At 37.7% G+C, this 8,051-nt stretch overlaps 1 long non-coding RNA gene across 1 annotated transcript; it reads right to left on the bottom strand.

The window, feature by feature from the left end:
* Positions 1 to 4,099: 4,099 nt before the first annotated feature.
* Positions 4,100 to 4,578, bottom strand: LOC125503002. The gene is made up of 2 exons (XR_007280641.1): positions 4,539 to 4,578; positions 4,100 to 4,316 (listed from the first exon to the last, which is right to left on the bottom strand). It is a non-coding gene; the product is annotated as an uncharacterized LOC125503002 (long non-coding RNA).
* Positions 4,579 to 8,051: the final 3,473 nt, after the last annotated feature.

Genomic DNA, 8,051 nt, shown 5'->3' with positions numbered 1-8,051 from the left:
GCTGACAGGTAAGCTCTTCCTGCGAACAAAGGTTAGAGCTTACAAACAACTAATCCGCCCGGTGCTGACCTACGGATCTCCTGCATGGTCCACGGCCAGCACCTGCCCGAAACACAAGCTGGCAGTAATCCAGAATCGGATACTGACGATAGCAGCCAAGGCCCCGTACTTTGTCAGAAATTTCACCTTGCAAAGAGACCTCAAAACAGATGACCTGCTGGACCATATCCGGAACTTAACATCAAAGTTCCTGGATACCGCCCGGCAAAGCAAGAATCCCACAATCTGGGTTTCTTGCAAAAAGAAGTTACCCTGTGACCGCAGACCTCTCCCTGCGGACACAGTCCAAGAAGAAGACGTGGACCACATGCGATGACCAGTTCCTCCATCACATCGAGGACCATGGGATAACTCTAAGTTAGTTATAGGAAGCAAGAGAGGCTGTTAGGTTTAGGTTTAGATTAGGTTTGTTAGGTTAAGTTAGATTAAGTTATACGATGACATATCTTAAGTTTCACAGAGTGTTAGACACTCTAACGATGTTAGATTTAAGGACTCGTATATAAGTAGCAGTAGGAAGTTTGTAAACTTAGCTGAAAATAAATATGTTCAAATAGTTAGGTCTTTGGCTTCCCTTCAGGAAGGCCTTTTGTCCTTATTCAATGTCCCTCGAATCAATTGAAACCGCGACGCGGATCTCCTGACGTTGTCGTGCATAAGAATAGCTCGGGAATGTCCATGTTAGGGCACTGCCCAGGTAATGGATGACTTAGCGTGCCTATTTAGATCATGAGCAAAGGGAGCAACCGGTCTTGGCCATGTTGTAACTTTGTATGCATTACACCATTGTAAATATTTAATAAATTTTATATATCTATCTAAATGTCTATCTATCTATCTCGATCAGACCGAGTTTGGTATGACAATAATGGATCATTGACTCACTATCCGACTTTTTCCTGGCCAGCATTTCCTTCGGGAGGTACGCGTGATCGTGCTGCTTCGGAAACCCGTTTACCAACGCCTGTTACCATTCCCCCTCTCTAAAGTTGTAGTTATCGAGCCTACTAAACCACGCCCGTGCAGCGCCTTGCAAGTTAACCTTCATAAAATAGACTCGTTGGTACTCTGACCAGCCATCAATCTCACCCAGTGGGTCAATCTTTGCTGTCTGGACCGAATGGCTCGAGAATTTCGCCATCTGCCCTGACCCTTGTGGGACCACCAAAGGCATTAATAAATAGACCAAGCTAGTCATTCATAAATCCCAATTTGTTTGGGTCCAACATTAAATTCTATCGATCAGCGATTTATCAATAAAGAACAGGTGGTAGGGATAAAGTAGGTACCGAGCAGAGTAGAATTAATCGGAAAATCAACTGGCCTGGCTGCTAGCCATAGGCGTAGTAAAAATCTGTATTAATCGATTTATTCAAGCATGAAAGATTCATTGATTTTCTGACCTTTATCTCTACATTATATGTTTGAAATTATAAACGCTATAATAGCAACGCACATTTTTTAAGCATTTGATAGCGATTCAATAGGGATCGAATATGGCTCTAAGCTTATAAATTCAAAACAACCCACACCGCTGGTCCCTGTTTACAATCGTGCAAAACAGTACAGGTTAAGAAAATTTAGAACGATTTTCCTGCAATTGAAACGACTTCGCACGATTTCTTTTAAGCGTAACAGTTTATTAATATTACGATTATCACTTGTTATCACCAAAAACACGAGAAATTGCCGTATTTACTTGTCCAACAAATCCTCTTCCCCTCTTACTATCATGTACTCCGCCCTTTTTCGGTGATGTCATGATGAATGTTTCATTATGTTTTCTGGTAATTACCACCCAAAAATTCGTATGAATTTTTAAATATAAAATTTCGACGCTGTTATTTTAATGACATTTGCTTGTCGCTTATTACAAACTAACCAAATATAACATTAAATATATTCATGGCTACCGTTTTCCTGATATTTTCTTGTTGATGCCACTCATATATATCAAATTGAATACCGAGCCGGCAAAGCAGCCTCGTAAATACCTACTTTTGTATAGACTGTGAACCAATGTTCCCATAGAAAAAGGTAAACAAATGCATCTGTTTAATCTGAGGGGACCACGGCACGCCCCACGAGCTAGCCTGATTCGGCCGCTTTAGTGCTGCAAAATTGCCGTTTTGACCGCCTTGGAGGTCACGCTATCACCTGGATTAGAGCCAGTCTCCCCCTCTTCTAGCTCACAATCCAAAACATCCTCCATATCCTGATCATCGCCCTTGCCGATCATCATTCGAGATTGTTCGCCGCACCACAACTTCACTTATTATGAGCAAATAATCCACCCGTGGTGCATTATTTGCACCAAAAACGGTCACTCGTCCTACGCCGCGAGTCTACTAATTCCACTTTCGATATTGTTAGATTTAATTCGCAAACAAATACAATCGAAGATTGAGCAATTCAACTAACGCTTGTTTTCTTGGCACAATCTCAATCAATCAATGAATCAATCAATGATTATCGAAGAATTCCTGGAAAACGGCCAGCTATTGCCCGGAAGTACCTCCGCGCCATCTAATGTTCCTGCTATGAAGTAGCAGCGATGTTAACACTCCCGTTTGTCCCACCCTCCAGTGTTGCCGTTCCCGCGAGATTTCGGCGATCACCGAGGTTGGCTACAATATATGATTTGGCGACGAGTTGGAAGCGTATTTTTCGATTAAATGAATGCACAGTTAAAGACAGAAATAAAAGTAAAAGGTGACCGTATGCATTTATTTGCACCATTTGGAAATAAATGTTCTTGCGCCTGCTTTCCGGTATCCGGCGGCAAAAAGTGCCAACTTTTCTAACTACAAAAATATGAGACATCGACTATATTGACTGACGAGATACAATTCAATCATTCAAATACACAAAATAATTTAAAACTATAAATGAATCAAATAAAAGCAGAACCTAGAAGATTAAAACTCTTAAGTGAGATCCACAGGAATATTTTAAAATACAAATTAGCTCATGCATAAAGTATGAAATAGCATATATGTAAAGAGAGACATTTTAAATGGAGACCTGAAAAATATCGATTTTTTCCCACATAAATAAAAAATATTTTATAGCTAATTTCTCCGCTACAAATGATAGCCTGTGTGTTATACTATTTATATATCAGCATGGGACGTTTATAGAAATAGCGCTCCAAACAGAAATCAATCATAGTGTTCTTATTTTGACGATAAGTTGATTTAAAAACTATCCCTATTTAGAATCTGTTAAATTTTGATAGGACATCCCGGATATTTTTTACCGTTTTGTGTCTAGCCAAAGTAAATAGGATATAACAAAATAGAGCTAAAAGAGCTAATTATTAATTTCATCATTTTTCAGATTTGGCAAGAACCTAAGTAATTCAACTAAGTACGTGGTATTTGTGGAGTTTCTTGTAAACTGCATTAATTTTGTTTCAGTTGCCTCCCAATTTGCCAACTAACACTAGTCGCTCTTATAACAGAAAACAATATTTGGAAATACTGATGAAATCTTGAACTTAATCGACAAGGTAAACCAATTAAAAAATCCAACAGTACCATCAATTTATCGTGTGAAAGCTAGAAAATCGCAATACCAAATAAACAACTTTCTACGTCCAAACTGGAGGGGATTTTCTATTTATTCTGTCCGATTTTACCGTTTTAGTCAGGCAAGTTTTTGCTTTGAGATGGCTTGCAAAAGAGATCAAATTTCAGCCCAGCAAACACACCCCGGTCCCTGAGACATCCCACGGAAGTCATTACAGGGTATAGGCCTAAGTCCCTCGGACGTCCCGGTACGTCCCCATATTTACGTGAAACGTTCATGGGACATACTTTTGGGACTATTCCTGTAAAGGTCATTTGGAATATTACGGGGATTATAGACGGGTTGCTTAGAGAACATCTGTGAAACGTTCTTAGGTTAATTAGCCATCCGTCAAATTATTGCTAGGAGCAAATATGTATAAAGTAAAAAAAAACTCTCTAAAAATGTTGAAGGTAGCTTCATTATTTGAAAAATTTAGAGCGGAAGCAATTTAGAATAAACAACACACTGAACCCATAACATATACCTACCTATATTTCAAAACAAACAAAAAGCGATTACGCATGGTATCAAACTAAACTTATTTTTGCTATGGTCTTCTATCTGAAGCAGGTAAAGTTAATGTTTTCCTTTTCAGTCTTTTCGGCGCGTACCTGAGCCAATTTTGAGCTTCAATTTCAATGCCTTTTCTTCGTGGTATAAACAGCGGATTTTTAGCAACCCATCTGTAATAAAAACGAGATATATTTTATCATTTATAAGTCCAACTAAAGGTTCTTCGACAGCTTCTACTTCAGGCCTCGCCACCGATGTTAGAACTTGTTCACTAAGTATATTCGGATCACAGCGAGGGTTAGGCAAAGTCAGATTCTTAAGGCCCTCATTCGAATGCTGACCTCATAAGAACATTGTAAACTATTGTAACGGAAATGGCCTGGGGTACTCACGTTTGGAATGTATGATCGAAATTCATGGTGTTTCAGTAAATGGGAGCCCCATTTGGGCCCCATTTACTGTCAAATATGACACTGACAAGCGGGAAGTTTCGCACCTGTTCTGGAGATTTCTAGAACTATCTGGAATACCTGGAGAAAAGGATATAAGCGACTACGAGAACCAGACGAGGGGGAGTGAAGTGACAGGAGCGACCGAGTGCAGAAGAAGGTTAAACCCGCGAGTCGGAAACGCGTGTTTTCCGTTTGTTATTGTTGTTGTTTGTGAAGTTGACGTTAATTTAGAAGTTAGTTTGTTCCTGTTCCGAAGTTAAAGTTGTACCGAGTGGAATAAAAGTTGTAAGTTGAAGAAAGAATTTGATACTCGGCCATCCACGGTACACTATTTAATAATGTTAATACTTGTTCTTTCATTTATTTAACGGTGATTTAAGATTTTGCTCTAAGAAAATGGCTTTTCAATGAGTTTGAATGATTACCTTTCTGGTTTGATACCTACTGCCTAACAAATCCCATGCTTTATGATAATTAGCGTCAGAAACTTCGATGGAGGTCAATGAATTAGCAGCATCTCAATTGGTGCAAGATTTTAAGTACCAAAACTTTTCGACGTTGTTGATAGATGATGGGTTATTATGAATTGAAGAATTATACGAATCTTCAAAATACCGATCTAGTTTACCTTTGGCTTTACCTGTGGGGCTAAAGAACTCAGTCTCAAATTCAATTTGATAATCTGAGTAATCTGTGGTGACAAGAAACAATTAATTCTAAATCTCCCTGAACCCCCGTAAATTCGGCCCATAGCGACTGAACTTTTTCTAACCTTACCTGAAATTCACATATTCTCTTAAGATCGAAAAATTAATTCCCTTGGTCTGGAGGGGGAAGCGAGAATGCGTCGAAAATTCGGGATCTGGTTTCAATAAAATTTTAAATTTTATGTGCTTTCGTCATTTTGTCCTCAGTTATTGATTTAGCTACTAATTGAATATGATTGTGTATTGCACAATATTGCATGCAGCACCGATTATAGCAAGCAAAAATAAATTAAAGGTTTTGTTCGATTCGAATAAATATTAATTATTGAAAAATAAATGGTTTATATTGCCCCCAACAACAGACTACAACCGATGACCTAAAATATATCATTTTCTGTTGGTGCTGGAAAATCGATGGCTCTTAAATCATGTAACCTTTTATAATGGCAAGGATGCAATATTTGCATTTAAGTCATTCTTCCGATCTGAAAATATGGTTTCAATTAAATCATGTGTTGTATGTCCTTGTGCAATATTTTATTTTTTTCATCCTTTATCCGTTTTTTTAATAATCAAAAAAATTACACGAATGCATTCACTAGCTTTTGCTATTTGAGGATTATATGAAATTATATTTAGCGCTCCGTCTAAAGCATACTTACCCAAACGTCGTCCTTGTCCTCGGGAGCGTCTAAATGATCCTTGATCTCTTAAATTCCCCCATTAATGTCCAGTGCCAAATAATTTCCTATGTGGTAATCTGCTTGTTGGATACCGCCTTTGACACTCTCGTAGAGCAGCTCGTGCCTTACCATTGCAGTAACCATAAATGAAATGAATATCAGCTGACTCCTTGTTGGAAGTGATGAGAACAGACATATTTTTTTACGCAAAAACTATGAACGCTACAAGGTTTTATAATGAGCACAAAACGGTGGACAAATCAATAGTGCATCAACCTAAAAAAAATGAGTTGATTTTATCCTCCAACTAAAAAGTTAGTAGGTAGTTCTTGTACCATGACACTCAAAACGGCTGAACATCGTACCAGTCTCCCGGTATTTCGAAAAAGATAATTTTTTTGGAAAACTTCGACCATCGATAGCAAGGAGCCAGACATTTTTTGTTAATAAAAGTTAGGTCAGATCGTCTTCTTTTGGTACACAGAATATCGCAGTACCCTTTTGATCATGAGCTTACGGGACACCCTGTATTTTAAGTCATTTAGTTGGAAAACGGTGCGGCTGAGCGAAGTAAATTAAGAGTTTCTTTTCTTCGTGAAATACTTCAGGTTTCCACAATTTGTAAAAAAAAGACTGATTTACAGTATCAGAAAAAAGTTCGAGCTTTTTTTCTACTTCTAACCCAAACTAACCCAAATTATACGTCTATGATAAAATTCTGACAGTTTTAATTTCAGATATAGATTCAGCATACCAAACTTACTAAAGCTTAGAAATAATTTGCAAAAAACTCTACTACTGGGCCCCTCTTCAAAAAGGCGTAGCTCCGTTAGGGAACATTTTTCGATACCTCTTCATTTGAAAAATTAAACCCTGTATGTCTTTCAGTTTTTTTCATGCTACGTTAAGATTTTCATTTTGCACTATTGGATTATCAGCAATATGCTGTTTGCATAGATCTGAGTAACGTGGCTTAGCGCTTTCGTGGTTGAGCGATTCTATGTTGAATTTTTCGGTTTTAATTGAAAAAAAATTGATTAAAATATCAAAATAAGTCAAATCAAATAAAATACCGCGGATTAGGACTCTTAAACGTCAACCAACGTAATTTTTTTAAATTCAAATTAGCGTATGCATAAAATATAAAACGACATATGTAGGAGCACTTTAAGTGGAGCCTTGAAAAATATCAGTTTTTCTTTCCACATAAATGAAACATTTTTTTAGCTAAACGTCCGGCTCAAATGATAGTGTATTAATTTAATTAATTCGTGTCAATCAAGCGACGTCCCTTTATCTGAAAGAATCTGCTTTGAAATGTACAGTAAGCAAGAGAGTCTGCTTGGCATGTTGAAGCCAATGATGATGTTCACTGGAACATGGAGACTAGATGGCATGAATTCCACCGTCTGCTGGTTCTACTGGTTATACAGTCTCATTTTCCATGGCTTCGGCGTACTATTTATCATCTCGATAGTCGCCAAGTTCGTTGAAATTGTTAAACCAGGTGCTGACAGTGAGGACATCATTTCAAGCCAAGTATTTTTGCTGTCTGGTACTTGTATATTTAGCAAGTTTCTTATACAGGGTTGCTCATTAGTGCGTCAAAGTGCGATATCTCAGTAAATATGAAGTTTACAAGAAAATTCGTCCAACGAAAGTTTTTCACGTTCAAAATTCAAAAGGTCCACATTCTAAAATTACTTTCCAATATACAGGGTGCATCATAAACGTGTGGTAGTTACCAACTATGGTTTTTTAAATGAAACCCCCCCTTTTTTTTGTTATTTTCAGATTGGCCGTTCAATTTTAATTTATGTTTGTTTCAACCGTTTTATCTGAAAAATTTACGATTTCCGAGTTATTCGTAAAAATGTGAAAGTTTTGACAGCTACTGGGTTCCACAGAAATCGATGCTGTACACTACCCGCTGCGAATTTTGGAAAACAGTTTTCCGCGATTCTAACGGAACATCATGATCTACGCGTAGATATGTTTTAAATTATAAGGAAATACTTCTAAACCGCGCAATTAGCCTCTAAACTTGCATGTTTTTAAACCTC

This window comes from Dendroctonus ponderosae, unplaced genomic scaffold, assembly GCF_020466585.1.
Source record: "Dendroctonus ponderosae isolate FM_Combo_2020 unplaced genomic scaffold, Dpon_F_20191213v2 Dpon_F_20191213_11, whole genome shotgun sequence".
Taxonomy (NCBI): domain Eukaryota; kingdom Metazoa; phylum Arthropoda; class Insecta; order Coleoptera; family Curculionidae; genus Dendroctonus; species Dendroctonus ponderosae.
The sequence above is the reverse complement of the archived record's forward strand: the minus strand, read 5'-3'. Positions and strand labels throughout refer to the sequence as shown.